The following is a 15,612-nucleotide window of genomic DNA, read 5'->3' as shown; positions in this document are numbered from 1 at the left end:
AAGCTGTGCAGCCATCGACCAAACATATTTATCCTTCCCTGCTCTACACATTCTGCAAATTTGGACTTTCCTGGATGTATCCTTCTTAGTTCAACATTTTAAGTAACGAGCAGTGTAATAGTCTCATACATTATTTAAAGAAAGAGCGATGATTCTCAGAATTACTCGGAAGTTTCTAGTTTACAATTATATACATATATAGATATAGATATAGCTATATAGATAGATAGATGTACAATAATTTAAAACGGTTATATCAAAGTTTGCATTCAGAGCACAAAAAGAAGTATAGCTCTCGGAACATTGATTTTAGCCAGATAATACCACTAGTAAACTCAACCACACTCAGTACCGTTAGTTGCTTGGTATTGTCTATGAGGCAGAGATCATCGTATCTCATTGCGTGTAGATTTTTGTATTTGTTTAACACTAAAAATTGTTTGTCGCTAACCGAACCCAGTAACATATATATACCGACAGGACGTACGTTAGTCACAAGGTTACATGAGTGAAACACTAAATTATTCGATTGACACTTGCGGCCTTGTCAACACTAGAGAAAGGTACAAAGTGATTAAATAAATACGAAACATAGTACATACAAAATATAGCGATGTATGAAGTCTCCTTTTCATACGATTTGGAGAAAGGATACATCTGTAGAGAGCAACATAAATGATTTCTCTGGATAATTTGGATTAGTCCAGAATTCGAACAAAAATAATTTTGAAATTCGTTAAGTCCAACATTTTTTCTTTCTTTCTTCGGATTCTCAATAAAGTTGACTACTGAAAAGCTGAGTTACAGATTTTATGTTAAAACATATTCACTATACCATTGCCTTATTCACAGAACAATACATTAGTTATTAATGTATGACTGAAATAATAGTGCTTCGTGCAGATTTACTTTATCCAATCGGAATTGCACAATGATAAAAAAAAATGTTGCAAGGTATAATGTTCTTATTTACAGAGAAAAAGAGTTGAAAAGACCTTTAACTAACAAACATTTTCTTTAAACAGACATACATTTATTCTAATTTATGGAAGAAAGAAATAATTTGCGGAGCAGTATATTTATTAAGGTTACATATTTGTACAAAAGAATGTAAATACAATCGGGTCTGTCTTCAGAAAGGACGTGCTTTTAGCCACAAATTACACTGCTTCTTTTCGCTGTCTTTCATGCAGAATCCTGGTTTTGTTTTGATACATGAAATACCTGAAACAAAAATCCAAAAATATTTAAAATGTTACATTTTAAAATATTTAACATTTTTTAGATTAAATGGACAAAATCTGTTCGGTCAGGTATGGACTTTTGGGTTTCTGGTAGAAAAATGATGAATTAAAAAAAAGTGTTTGTTGATGCTGAACAACTCGAAATGTATTACTATGCAAAAGTAAGTGGGTACCCACTGGCGTTCGAGGTACCATGGGGTACCTAATATGTCTGCATTTTTAGATATGTGGAAATATATGTCTCTAAAATATAAAGAACTGATATCTGTTTAGTACAGAAAACCGCAACTCGGTAAGCCTTATGGATACCGAGGTATGGGAAAATAAAGGACAACACCATAGAAGTGTGAGTTTTGCGTACTAGATTGTGCAGTTTCGAAAACGTAATTACTGAGAGCTATCAACAACCTCAAAAGTAGTTTCAATTCAATACACTACACACACGTCCTTATGGGGGTTTTCGGGTACTATGGCATTCGCAGACCTCCCATTTCTAAACATTCTAAAATATATCTTAATAAACTTATAAAGAACGTTACAGGTGTGTGTTTACCGAAACCGCAAGTCGGTATGTTTAACAGTTACCGAAATATGGTGAAATAAATAGGAACACCATAGGTATGTGGGGCTTCCATACTTGACAGTAGTTTAGAAAATTAATGAAAATATGACTAATGGCTATCAAGATATTGTCAAATAAAGGGAGGACCCACACAGTTATGGGGTTTTCGTGTTAGGTGGTGAAATTTCCGAAATCGATCATGAAATCTGAATAAGCACCAGTAGCAATTTCATCCTAAAGTAACTGGGTATTTCCATGGGGTTTTAGAACATCATGGGTCTAAAAAGATTAAGTTTTAAAAGCTTTGGAAAATATAATTTGACATTTGTAAAGAGTATTAGAAAAGAGAATAGAGTTACCCAAAACTTCCAGCCAGTACATCTTACAGCTAGAGAGACACCGTGAAATAAAAGAGTATTAGATCTTGAAATTTCATAAAACAACTTTTGATCTTAATAAAAGTTAAATAAGATGGTACTTATATGGGTTAAGTGAGTACCTCACACTCGTCAGGGCAATTCCGATCGAAAGATTAATTCAGCTCGAAGTTTTCTTCGGGTAAATCCAAGCGTGATAATTCCTAGCGTACAAAAAGAATGAAAATTCTTTGTCAATATCTAATATAGCAACCGAGATATAAGTAATTATGTATTTTACGAGGTCGTAAAAATGGAGACCCACATGGATTTGTACTGTTGAGTCTTTGCTGTAAGAAGAAGAAATTTCAGAAAACTACCGTATACACCTTAATAGACAATTAAATGGGTGGAGGCACGGTGGCTTAGTGGTAGAGTGCGTACCTTTGGTGTATTGGGTCCCTGGTTTGATCCGTGTCCAAGTCAGTTTGTAGTCGACATTGTATTCGTGGGTATTCTCGGTGTACTCCTTTCCTCCCACCTTTACACTCCATCAATTCTATCATCAACATTCACTTGCCTTAATTTCATTTTAAAAATAAATGGGCAGTTAAGTGTGATCGTATCTCTGTGGATTAAGAGAATACTCCAGTGTAGTTTCTGCAAAACATACTAGGTACACACCCCACCACTAAGTTACTCCTCACTGATTTAATTGCATATTAAGGTATATACAGTAGGTTTTTGAATTTCTTTCTTATAGCAAAGACCCAGAAGTACAAATACTTAAAGATCTCTATTTTTACGTCATAAAATAAATGACTCGTTATATTTTGGTTACTATATTAGATATTCACAGGGAATTTTCACTCTTTTACACAGCTCGATGAACCTTTGGAACTGCCTGAAGAAAACCTAGAACTAATCTTTCCATCGAAATTGTACTGAGGTACTTACTTAACCCATAGAAATACCATCTTATTTAATTTTGTTGGGACCAATAATTTTTCCGAAGTTTCAACATCTCATACTCTTTTATTTCACGGTGTTTCTCTATATGTTAGATGTACTAGCTGCAAGTTTTAGGTAAATACATATTTCTAATACTCTTTACAAATGTCAAGTTATATTTTCAAAAGCTTTTAAAATTTAATCTTGGTAGACTGTAAGATGTTCTAACACCCCATGGAAATATCTAATTACTTGAAGATGGAATTGCTACTGGTGTTTATTAACTTTCCATGACCGGTTTCGGAAATTTTATCATCTAATACGAAAATCCCATACCTGTATTGGTCCTCTCTTTATTTGACAATATCTTGATAGCCGTTAGTCATATTTGAATTCATTTTCCAAATTGTACCTTCAAGTATGCAAGCCCCACATACATATCGTGTCGCTCTTTATTTTCCCATGTCTCGGTATCCGTAAGGCTTACCGAGTTGCAGTTTTCGGTAAACAAATATCAGTTCTTTACATTTTAGACACATGTATTTCCATATATCTAAAATGCAGAAATTAGGTACCGCATAGTACCCCTCTACCCCATTGGGGTACCCACTTACTTTTGCATACCAGGGTAAAAACACCAGTGGTCGTTACTTTAAGGTTGAAAACATACTCTTTTGTCTCTTCTGTGAGCACCGTGAATCGGTCGGAGCTGTACCATAGTTGGAAAGAGACACTGATCCTTCCTATATATGACCATGTAGTCAGAATTCAAAATCGAATAGCCGTTGAAGGAAAAACAATATTTTAAAATCCCTTGTATTGCACCGGTAGTAGTCATCTCAAAATCGAAATGTTCCAGTGGTAGTTAGGGTTTTGTACCAGTGTTCGTCACTCAAATAACTTGACATAATTTATTCAGAAACGCACTGTTTATCAGTTTAAAATTAAGAATAGAGTATAAAGTACTAATCTTAATAACTGTGCATCACTTTTGGCACTCAAGAAAGAAAATAAAAAAGTTTTTACATACTTTTTAAAGCAATTTCAGTAAGAAAAATGTTAACTGAATTCAAAAGTTAACTGTATATTATTTTAACGTTAAGAGTACAATATTAATTACGATGTTTAATAACTATAGTGACTTTAAGCACTCAAGAATGAAAATAAACATGTTTGTACATACATTTTTAATACAATTTGAGAAACAAAATAAGTTAACCGAATTCAAAACTTAATTATATATCGCCTTAAGATTAAGAATGGACAATAAAATACTGAGGTTAATAATAATGCATTAGTGAAGAATGAAAACAAAAATGTTTTTAACTACCTATATTGTATTTACATGTTGTTATTTCTCATTAACATGCTTTTTGATAACGCACGATATGGGCTAGGGGTACGCACGAGAAATGATTTGAGACTGTCACCTCTCGCAAAGGTGTCGCGAAAGTTGTCTCGTCTCGAAAACTGTATCTGTTTCTATTGGAAGAGCTATGTCTCGTCTCGAATTTCGTAACAAAAATTCGTTACACATGCAGTTTTGTGTAAAAAGTGAAATGTATAAATACAGGAGAGAAAACATTGCAGACAAACATTATGTTAGTATATTGAACATACTTTTTTGTATGTGGTGCAAAATATCTTCATCTATGGGGTTACTTTGCACCAAAGTTTATATGAAATGAAATCTTTGAGTTTTACGTTCCACGATTTTGCCGGGTATGCTAAAGGAGACTATAATCATGAGAATGAATGAAATAGTAGAATGAAAACTGTGAGAGAAAACGGGAAAACCCCGAGAAAACCACACACAGTGTTTGTCCAACCCAAAGCCCATTTGGCACGTGCTGGGATCGATCCAGGAACTCCACGCAGGAGAGGTGAACGCTCCATCACTGAGCTACCACGTCCCCAAAAACACAACCTCAGAATATACTTCATATAGAGTAGAAATGAAATGAAATCTTTGAGTTTTACGTCCCACGATTATGCCGGTTAGGCTAAAGGAGACGGTGATGATGAGTAATGAATGAAATGGTGGAATCAAAAAAGTGGGAGGAAACGGGACAACCCCGAGAAAACCCACGCACACGGTGTTTGTCCACCACAAAGTTCACTTGGCGGGGATTGGGATCGAACCCAGGACCCCAAGCACCAGAGGTGAACGCTCCACCACTGAGCTACCGCGACCTCTCATATAGAGTAGAAGTAACAAGATGTAAAAAAAAAAAAAAAAAATGGCCCGTCTGGAGGACATGTAAGCTAAACACCAATACAATTGTTACAGATTTATTTACTTGCACTGTTTAGGCTGAACATCACAACACCAATATCATTATGTCACATCCTTTCAAAAGTATGCTAACTGCAACGTAGACCTGCTTTGCTTCGTAATGTCCAAATAGTTGATTACTGTGCTCGAAAGCAGGCAAGTAGCATACAAATTTATGATGTTGAAGGCGTTATTTTTCACAGCTATGGAGAAAAGACATGAAAACGAAAAATAAAAATAAATCTTTGTTTTACTTCCTACGGTTATGCTATGTATGCTGACAGTCACAAATGAGTATTGAAAATTGATGATCTTGGAATACGATTTGGTGGAATAATGAGGGGGGGGGGGAATAGACATTGATTAAATATAAAATTGAAAAGAAATAAGGGCCTGACGCTCAAATATTTATCTATCTGGCAGCCATCTTGATCCCTCTAAAATATCATGAAGTACTTGATTGATTCTAAACCCAATAATAGTAATAGTAATTATAACAATAAACACAGAATATACCTAGATATACTTTACGCACCTTGAAGTGTAGAAATTAATGATTGCAATCCTCAGCATTCCAATAGTTCTTTGGTTTCTCCAAATGAAGATTCGGACATCGGTTTTCTTCTCAAGCAATAATGGGGTACAATAATCAGTTGCAGTCCAAAGCCAAGTCACTAAGTTAAGCATGAATATAAAAGATTTTGTGTTAAATATTTCAATGTAAATTTCATGAAATAGAATTTATTAGTTAGTTACATACAAACTCTTACGCATGTAAGTCAGAATCTACTTGTAATAACTTGTAAATTTAAACAAACTAAATTATATCTACAGTTATAGGGACATCAAACATATATTCCATAAGATATATAGGGTGTCTCAAAAGTCCCCTGACATTAAGTAACTCGATTATTATCAGAGTTACAACAAAATGTAATTGGGAAACCGTCTCCAAATATGATGTTTCCAATGTAAGTTGAAGGAATTTTCAAAATCGGATGAGCCGTTTGGCTGTACACTCTTTATGCGTCCAATGTTAAATGAAAATGCAACGTTGCCATTTACCTGGACCCACAACATAAGTGAATGAAGTTACTGATTTTTACGCTAACATGTCGATGGCTAGCCCCCATTTCAAACAGTAACTTCATTCACATATGTTGTGGGTCCAGGTAAATGGTAACATTGCATTTTCATTCCACATTGGGCGCATAAAGAGTACAGCCCAAACGGCTCCTCCGATTTAAAAAGTGTTCACTTTAGAATGAAAACAACATATTTAGAAATGGTTTTTCCTCTTACGTTTTGTTGTAACGTCAGAGGACTTTCGAAACACCCTGTATACATCATACGAAGTTCCTTTCTAAATTCTACACGGGTGTAGTTTAATTGAATGTGAGATGGGTGATATACATTAGGCCGTTTGGAAATACTCTCACAGACGGCCGCCATTTTGGATTAAATTTGTTTGTTATAAACTGGTGAGTAATGTGATATATATATGGCCACAGGCTAGAATTTTCTCAGTATGTCAAATATGCAATCAGATTCCATGGAGCTTAATTTGGTGAAAAGTTATTGCCAATTGAACGTTGTATTTACCTCTTTCTTCTAGATGTAGAACCATACCGTTAGCACGTGAGGAATGCATCGAAATATTCAAACTGTGGAGCGGGAGGAGTGCCTGTACAGTGGTTACCGATTGCAAACAGAATCATCCACAATGTGACTGTGTTACATGTTGCAGTGTCACAGTAATTAACTAAATTTGAGGAGACGGGCACATTCGTGAACATACGTCGTAGCGGACGATCGTAGAGAGCTACAGATGAAGCAACGCCTACGGCAGTGCTGACTTCTTTCTCGATGTGGCCCCAGAGGAGCACACGTCATTTATTAATGCAATGTGGGTTGAGTCATAGGGTCTGCGCGTGTATAAGTGCATCCGTACAAGGTGCAAATGAAGCAACATCTCCACGAGAACGATGTTGATCGCCAAGTGCAGTGAGTAATTATGGTTAACATTTTTATGCAAATACTCTTTTCAGATGAAGCTGACCTCTACGTAAATGGGAAGGTTAATAGGCAGAACATGCACAATTGGTCACCTGACAACCCCGCGTGCAAGACCCCTCCAACATGACCAGCGCAAAGAAAATTAATTATGTTGTTGGCAGACAAATGAGGAATACGTCTAATCAGTCACTTTTTCATTCCATAAAATTAACTGCGGAATAATACCTCACGCTCGTTCGTACAGGGATAGATATTGCGAGCTGCGATGCCCGAGGATGGTACATTCTCGCAGTTTTTTCAACACCATGGCGCTTTCTTCATTATGGATTCGTATTGCGTCACTACTTGAACAATTTTCTAGAACATGGGTTGATCGACGAGAGGCAGTTGAATGGCTGCTCGATCACCGGACCTAACGCTGTTCAATTTCTAGCTAAGTGGAAAAGTTAAGGCTATGGTTTGTGCAGTAAATATTCATAATTTTTATCATCTAGAACAAAGTATCGCCATCGTCTGTGCACAAATTTGACCCTATATCCTACTTTGTGTCCACAGCAATTGGAAGAAGCTTCTGCAAATGTTTATTGCTCGGTAGGAACATGTAGAACATATACTATAACCAGGGGTAAAAGTGGACCTGAAAAGGTGGGGGGACGGTAGGTAGCGGCATCACTCCACGCCGTTCCTCCTGCCTATCTCTGCCCATTGTACCATTTTAGGATCTGGGGGACGTCCTACATATTTTTCGAGGTGGGGAACTGCGTCCCCCGCGTTCCCCCTAGCTTTTACCCCTGACTATAACAGGGAAATGTGTTCGAAGTGGGAAAAATCAGAGGCGGTGTGTTTTATTACGATTTTGACTCGACATATCGGCTATCTAAATGTTCAAATGCAGTGAGGTGTGAAGCCTACAAGATTGCATTTCTATTTACATAATGTCTGAAAACCACTGGAAAGCTTCTTTTAGTTACGGAGAAAAAACGGAGACTGATCCATCCATCGTGAACAACTTTCTGGAAAAAAATAAATAAAAATAGCCCTTACCTTGTATCAGAGAATTATACACGAAAGTGCTCAAAAACCGACTTTCAATATTAACAATTTCCAGCGGGAAAACTCTTGGACCACACACTCGAATGAGGGGTATTTCAAACTCCCGTAAGATCTGCCCCCACAGCAATCCCCTAAATCCGCCCATGCTCAAAATACGACGCTTATAAGAATTCAGACAAGACGACACATACATACATACGAAAGAAACAATTCAATACGGCACATCAACATATAAACTAGATGAACTTCTTTGAAAACACCTCATTTTACAAACAAAAGGTAGAAAAAGGTAAAAATGTCAGTATTGTCAACTTAGAATCTACATAAGAAATAAAATCTTTTTATGTGCAAAGCTATTCGTCAATACGTATAAAAAAGGGATTTATTAATGGTATTTAGCATTTATTCTTCCGTGAAGGTTTATCTTGATCACTAAAAAACCAGAAACGGTATGTCTCTATCGCTGGAAAAAAAAAAAAAAAAAAAGAAGGGTATGACATACCACTACATATAGTCTCACTTGGTTCACTGCCAATAACATTTCACCAGAATAAGTTACATGATATCTGATTGCATATTTGACATCCTCAGAACATTTTAGTGCATGGCCATGTATCACACTACCCACTTATCGTCCGTATTACAATTTCGAATCTAAGATGGCGACCGTCCGCGTGATGTAATCCGAAAGTATCCCTCTGGGCCTAATGTGTATCTCTTATCTCGCAATCAATGTAACTACATCCCTGTAGTTTTCAGAAAGGATGACAAGGGACTTCTGATGCATCCTGTATATAATAGTTGTATCAATAATGACGGGTATACCGGCTAGGCTAAAGGAGACGCTGATGATGATATAATGAATGAAATGGTGGAATGAAGAAAGTGGGAGGAAACGGGAGAACCCCGAGAAAACCCACTCACACGGTGTTTGTCCACCACAAAGTTTACTTGGCGCGAGCTGGGATCAAACCAAAGACCCCAAACACCAGAGGTGAACGCTCTACCACTGAGCCATCGAGGCCCGACAGGAATATTTGTTGAAGTCTACTGTCTTCTTTAGTACCAAGGTTACACAAAAATGAGCCTATGGTTTTGATGGAATTCGAACCAACATTATATGTATACTCTCTCAGCGAGAATCAAAGCTGGCACCAAGTTTACATATGCGCGCGCATTGTATTTTACTTATATAGCTCACAGAGCTATGGGCGAGCAAGCAAGGCACGTGCCCCGGGCGTGTGGTTGGAGGGGCTACTAAAAGAGAGGTTATATATTAGTACTTTTCCATTTTGGTGTTTAATACTTTTCATCAGAGTGCGAAATCATGAAATCAAAGTGGGGGAGACTGAAGGACTGAAGAGAGCGAGAGAGAGGGGAAAAAAAAAGCTGCGCAGTCTTACACTTCAAAGAATTGTAGTGAAATGAGGTCAGAATTCAAGATGACATTCGGATGCTTGGCACGAAGAAAAACATTGCAAGCAATTTTGAAAAAAAAAAGAAAGAAAAAAACTTAAATAATGTGATATATTTTGTAGGCTTTGGATATGTATGTTTTAGTTGGCATCAACAATTATTGGTGTGTTTTGTCACAATTGACAGTTTAGCGAGAGACTAGGCTAACTGACAATTTTAACTTTCTGAAAGAAAAGGAAACAAATGAAAACAGCACGTTTCAAAGGATACGACTGATATTCATAGTTTGGTTTAGTATACAACAGGGGTGGATCCAGGATGGACTACTGGGGGGCGGTGGGTTGTAATGCCACTACTTACAAGATAGAGCTACTTTTAAGAGATTCAACTCTGGGTGGGTTTTATTTTATATTAAAATACACAAAGTTTCCTCTTCTTGGGGGAGATAGACCCTCCCTGGATCCGCCCCTGTCTCAGGACAAGCCACACAGACAAGTGGTTGAGGCAAAGGTCAATTAATGACATTAGTATGCTGTTCCGTCAAAATCTCAATCTTGACCTGGATGTAAGTTAGCCTGGTCTCTCACTGAACCCCTCAATTGAATGTTTAATATGTAAATTAGGCACTTCTACATCACAAACAGTAAATATAACCTACCTTATTCTACGTTTTTAAATGCATTTCTACAACTGATTGTAACTTTAAAGGTTCTCGTGAAGATTAGCTGGCGGAGGTTACCTAACATAGCCATGAGTTATCAAATTAACAGTTGTGCTTCGTGGGTGATGATAATGATCCTGAGGTTAGATGTTAAATTGGACTCGAGAGCGGAACAAGGGCTGATCTTATTCGTGTCTCAGACGGGGGGCATGGAATGGAACGAATATGAAAATAAGGTTGCTGTAATAGTTTTTCATAGGGTTTGTAAGATTTTCGAAACACTTGGCATTTTTTTTATCAAGACTTGACATTTTTTAAAGATAAAAATCAAGACTTGGCAATTTCAAGTTTCATCCCCCTCCCAATCTTGTAATGCTCGCTACGCCGCTGTAAGCAATGCATATTTTCGACAATATTCGTTGTTCATCTGTTTCCGCTGGGTTCCAACGTGGTGAGCTGCATATGGGACTTTTAATAGTGTTATTATAATGAGAAAGAATTGTAAATTATTTTGATGTTCCTAAAAGAGGGAAATTGAAAGAGAAATTAAATTAAAAATAAATAAGGGAGAGAAAAGTAATTACTTGAAAATAAAAATAAAGTCTTTGAGTTTAATGTCCCACTATTATGCTGTTAGGCTAAGGGAGTCGGTGATTAAAGCAAGTTAATGATTATGGAATATTTGGTGAAATGAGAAAGTGGGAGGAAACCAAGTCCCCGAGAAAACCTACGAGCACGTATATGAAAATGAAGTAAAACATACACTGGACTATGCTTTCTTTGTCTAGCAGAGTCATAGTTTGGAATCGAAAATGTGTTTTGAATCCTTGTATTTAGAGATTAAGAGTGTAAGTAACGAAATCACTTAATACATCCATTAAGATTTCGGAAAGCGAAATCTAAATTTAGGTAAGCTAACTCCATGTACTAACTGCTTGCATCCGCTTCGTACATTGTTCGAAGGGTCACGAAGCAAATCACCTCATTTAGTCTACACATACCTAGTACTAGCGTTAATTACCTGCTTCGTTGGGTGAAAATAAGAAAACCAGTAATACATGTATGTTACGTTAGTCAGTCACTTTTTTTACTATTACGAAACGCTCTCTCATATCGGTTATTTTCGATCATTTGTAAGATCCGTCTCCCCTCTTTCCCTCCCCAAGTTGCTTGGCTGAATTTTGATTTAAATAGTATCGGAAGTGTCACTGTCCATTTCTGCGCCCCCGAAAACAATGGATTTAGATTAGGATCAGTTCACTTAACTTAGTAAGCCTACAGCTTTGGCGCGGCTCGACTTGTTGGAAAGCAATCCAAAATCTAAACAAATATATCGATGTCATTGGGGTTTACTAAAGTGTGTCGTAAGTCAAGAAGATTGAGAATCACTGCCTCGATTATTCACTTCAATTAATCATCAAACTCCTTTAACCTGAAGTATATAATCGTGGAATGTTCAATTAAAATTATAATTTTATGGCATCTAGAAAATGCACATATCGTACATTACGTTACATTACCATTCAATCGCAATAGCCTGAGAAATAAAAGGCTTGGATTGTATATCTGAAAAGTCGCCCCCTCCCCGCAGGCACGTAGCCACGATTTCGCAATACGGGAGGTCTGTGACGAAATACTGTGGTTATCACACCAGGGGTTCGATCAATCTAAACTATTTTACTGACAACATATCCATATTGATTTGTTAGGACAATAAAATGAGGATATGTTAGTAAGTATTTTAATTAAAGAATTATGAAGAAATCTTGCGTAAAAGAATAGAAAAAAGTATTGACAAAGGCATAGTCTTCCAAGGTCATTCGAACTCGGTTCTTCTCGTCTTCTTTCTATTTCTCTTATCTTAGTTCAATGCCGTCAAGAATAGCAACGAGATCTCTTTCTGGAGTAAAGACATCCTATAAAATGGATTAGTGTTGCCGCGAAATTCAAAATGGTTCATATTATTGGTAATTCTGGGCATTGCTTAAGTTCTGACAGGCTATCTGAAAGAACCGGTTTATCGATCGTCATTTGTAGTCCATACGGTTACTGGCGCAAGTCCCGGGGGGATGAGGACATGTCCCCTCCAATCTTAGAACTGGGGGGGGACTTTCCCCTCAATAATCCGATTTGAAATGCGTTTTTTGGAGAGAAATGTGATGATTTGTGTCCGATTGCCACAAAGGAAAGTAAGATGAAATTGATGTCCCCACCCCAGAATAAGCCTTAAATCTGCCCACCTCAGAATTTTGAAGACAACTCTGCTCCCCTGATCCTCCGCAGCATTGTTTTTCAACTTCATACAGTAAACCCTCGTTAACACGAATATCAAGGGACTGAAAAATCAGGAGTTCGTGTTAAAAGAATTCGTGTTAACCGGGGACACAAATTTTATTATTCGAATACATTTTCTCCATACATACACACTACAGTATACAGACTATACATACCACTACAGTATATTATGTATGTCATAGAACACACTAGAGATGGTATCGAGACGAGACTGAGTAGTCTCGGTCTCGTCTCGGTTCCAAATTCGTGACGAGACCAAGACTATTCTCTGTCTTGATACCATCTACAGAATTGTATCGAGACGAGACTGAGAGTTTCGGTCTCGTCTCGATTTCGGAAAGCACACCTCGGTCTCAAATTCGAGTTAAAATCGAGATCGAGACTAGTGTAGGTCTCGGTACCATCCTCTGAAAAGTGAAAACACTACAGTAAGTTTATTAGCCTATCTTCGAAGATTTAAAAAAAAAAAAAGCTTCCACGCAGAAAATCCAGGTCAAGTTATAAAATTGATAACTTCGCTAGCAGGGTGAGTACCGCTTGTAACGGAAAGGTATTTATGATTGCTGTCACCAGTTTGGAGTTACAGGGGAGAGAAGATGTTTTGTCTCGAGCTGTCGCCAGCTCGTCTGCCAAGCACCTGCATGTTCAGCGCTTGACAGAGGACAGAATCAACACCTCATAAGAGGAAAGATATCTGTTTCTGGTTTTTCTCTTATTTACAAGGCAATTTTCGTCTGTATAAATACTGTATGACAAAAACTGATCTGGAGTGAAATCTGAAATAAGAAAAATGATGTTTAAAAAAATCAAAGGATTGGAAGTTCGTGTTAAATCAAAACCTTTACTGACTCAAGGGACTAAAAATTAGTTCGTAATTCGTGCTAACCGAAATTCGTGTTAACCGATAAAACTTCCTATAAGATAACGTACAGCGATGCCGGGACCGAAATTTTGTTCGTCCTAACCGAGTGTTCGGCTTAAGCGAGTTCGTGTTAACGAGGTTATACTGTAATTTGAACATCCTTAAAAAAATTATGAGAACTGTTTTACCCGTCCCTCCCAATGTTGAAGACAGATTTGCGCCGCTGCATACGGTTAACATGGAGCTAGATGGAATTCGGAATGTTCCGTTATAATAATATCCAATTTCAACTTGATCCGCCCCCCCCTCCCGTTTCCTCCACACAAAGCTCCTCGTAAGAAAGAGTAACCAAAACGCTTATTGTAGCTTTATATTTTTGAGGCTGATTCATCTGTTTCTTTCTGTTTCATCTTTCCTTAATATTTTTCATTTCTGGATCCGAAGGGGGGGGGGTCTGGACCCACCCCTTGGCTACGTGCCTGCTTCCCGTAAAAAGCTTCATTCGAACCCTGAATCAAACAACTCCATCTGTAAAGCAGTGCTGAGTTGATTTTAATATCCTTTTCTGCAACGAGGCTGTATGAGACGTGGACTTACTGATTAACATGGACTCCGAACCACTCCCGCCGGGAATCGAACGCGGGTTTCCCACACCAAAGGCGCGTACGCTAACCGCTTAGCCATGAAGGAGCTCATATCTATAGCAGTGTAAGCAACAACAACAACAACAAAAAGAAACACACATACATACTAGAACAACAACAACAACAAAAAGAAACACACATACATATTAGAAGTTTGCGCAATTGGGGATCAAAACATTCTCAATGAAGTATGAGAAATAGTAAACGTCAAAGTGGGCTTCTGCTTATTCTTTACTTCGTTAATACTTAATTCCTTCTAGAAATAGTGAAACAATACTATGAAGACACAGTACTTAAACATAATCGAAAGAATAAGACAAGGAAACAGAGTAATTTCCGACTAATTAAACTAGTCATATATACTATACCTAACTGTTACATTGTATTTCTTACCATATTACGAAAGCGATATAACTTTTTTACCAGCCATAGAAGCTGGACGCAATCCAATACTGCAATTTAGACGCTGTAACGAAAGCTGCAAGTCAAACGTCTGACACTCAACTGTGTAATAGCTGTTTCAAGCGGCCTACAACTTATGACCTTGAAACTATGTGCTAGTAACCAAATTAATGCCAAGGTACGATACAAACACCCCAACTTGCCACAATGACGTCAACACAAGGAAAAAAAGAAAAACATCTAATTTTTGGTTCGAAAATTATGAAACAATAATAATAATAATGTAATTCTCAGGAACTCAAACATTAGTTAACTAGAGAACATAACAAGCAAAACAAAACAAAACAAAACAAAACAAAAAGAATCTTAAACGTGATCTCTCCCTGACTGCTGTTTTTAAATTTCAGTGAGGCTGTAAAATATGTTTTGTTTTATTGTTAAAAAACAAAAAGAAAAAGAAAAATAAAGAAAGAAAGGAAATAAATTTTGTTGCAAATATCCTAGTAAAAATAGGTTTCCTAGACACAAGTGGCTCCGCGTAGCGTAGTTGCTAACGCTCTCGCCTTCGGTACGAGCGGACCCAGGTTCGATTCCGGTAGGGGCACTCGGTCGAAAAAGTATCAAAAGCTTTTAAGTCCAGACATCCTGAATGAGGCTTTCTTGGGTTTTCCTCATTTCATACCAGGCAAATGCCGGGTAGTACCCAACATATAGGTCCCAGGCCGTTTGCTTCCTTCCCTTTCCCCGGATAGTGTGCTCACCGAGGGACGTCATAACTCACATGTGACGGGCTAACAAGGTCATTGATGCCGAAAGCCCAGAAATCTAAATCCTAAATCTTCACTACACAAGAAAATGTTCGCGCTGAAAACGGT

General features: G+C 37.4%; 1 long non-coding RNA gene across 1 annotated transcript; it reads right to left on the bottom strand.

Moving 5' to 3' along the window:
* Positions 1 to 1,074: 1,074 nt before the first annotated feature.
* LOC145688905 (uncharacterized) lies at positions 1,075 to 15,061 on the bottom strand. The gene is made up of 3 exons (XR_014132013.1): positions 14,729 to 15,061; positions 5,924 to 6,062; positions 1,075 to 1,224 (listed from the first exon to the last, which is right to left on the bottom strand). It is a non-coding gene; the product is annotated as an uncharacterized LOC145688905 (long non-coding RNA).
* Positions 15,062 to 15,612: the final 551 nt, after the last annotated feature.

The sequence above is a fragment of the Thermobia domestica genome, chromosome 7 (assembly GCF_964235325.1).
Source record: "Thermobia domestica chromosome 7, izTheDome1.hap1.1, whole genome shotgun sequence".
Lineage (NCBI taxonomy): Eukaryota > Metazoa > Arthropoda > Insecta > Zygentoma > Lepismatidae > Thermobia > Thermobia domestica.
Note: the sequence above shows the minus strand (reverse complement) of the source record. Positions and strands in the feature narration are given on the sequence as shown.